Source organism: Mus pahari, chromosome 3, assembly GCF_900095145.1.
Source record: "Mus pahari chromosome 3, PAHARI_EIJ_v1.1, whole genome shotgun sequence".
Classification (NCBI taxonomy): Eukaryota; Metazoa; Chordata; class Mammalia; order Rodentia; family Muridae; genus Mus; species Mus pahari.
This window is the reverse complement of record NC_034592.1, coordinates 47,739,945-47,741,050: the sequence shown is the minus strand read 5'-3', so window position 1 is coordinate 47,741,050 and position 1,106 is coordinate 47,739,945.

The following is a 1,106-nucleotide window of genomic DNA, read 5'->3' as shown; positions in this document are numbered from 1 at the left end:
AGACTTAATCAGTGAAGAAATGGAGCGGAGCTTTGTTTACTGTGTGTGTGCTTGTACTCCAGCCATAGGGATTAGATGTGGGGAAAAAAAAAAAAAAAAAAAAAAAAAAGGACCTAACGTTTTTATCTTTTTACTAGGCTGCCTCTGAACCAAACAGGTCAAATTAGCCAAGAGAGAAATATATTTTCATTGAAAGCTGTTTTCCAAGGCACTCTAAATTTTATACCAGAAAAACAGTTTAGCAGATAACTCAGTTCTAAAAGCACATGTCTATTAAACCAAGACTTCTAGACCACTGATTTTATTTTCTTTAGAGCAATGCTAAAGAAACTTGCATTAAATCAGTGAGTTCTTCATCTTCAACGTGTAAAGAAGTCAGAAGACATCATCTCTTGCCTTCCAAAAGAGAGCACAGGGCAGACTGAGAACTGAGGACTTTTTTGGGGGGCCATTCAGAGAACAGGAGTTTATAACAAAAGCCACAATGTCATTTGGAAAGGCCAGTCTTTCTCCACTGTGTTTTCTATAAAATAAATTGAGAGAGATTGAGGTAAATGCGTTTTGATGAAAATCCATCACAGATACCCGTGTCCTTCCCACCGCATCACCTCAGAAGATCCCATTTCATGTTGCCTCTGCACAACAGTGACTAAAATGATGAGGCGCGATGATAGGACTAAGGTGACAGTCGCCACCTCTCTCCTTTGTAGGTGGAACATTCTCCACGTTGTTATCAAGCTCTTGTGGGGTAGCGCTTTGGTAAAGGGAACACACCCTGATTTTTGAACAGTGCTTCGCCCGACGACTCTGACATCCATTGATATTCCTTGTCTGAGTCAGCTACCCAGTGCAGCTTGCAAAACAGTAATTTTTCTAGTTTCCCATTCCTTATAAATTCTTATTCCTTCAAAAGAAAAAAAAAAAACTCTAGTAAATCTTAAGTTCTCCAGTGTTAATATCCAGTATCATGTGGGATGGTGAGATAGTCTGTTCCAAAGTGGCAACCTGGGGCTTAAGTCAGTCTCTCTCTCTCTCTCTCTCTCTCTCTCTCTCTCTCTCTCTCTCTCTCTCTCTCTCTCTGTGTGTGTGTGTCTGTCTCTCTCTCT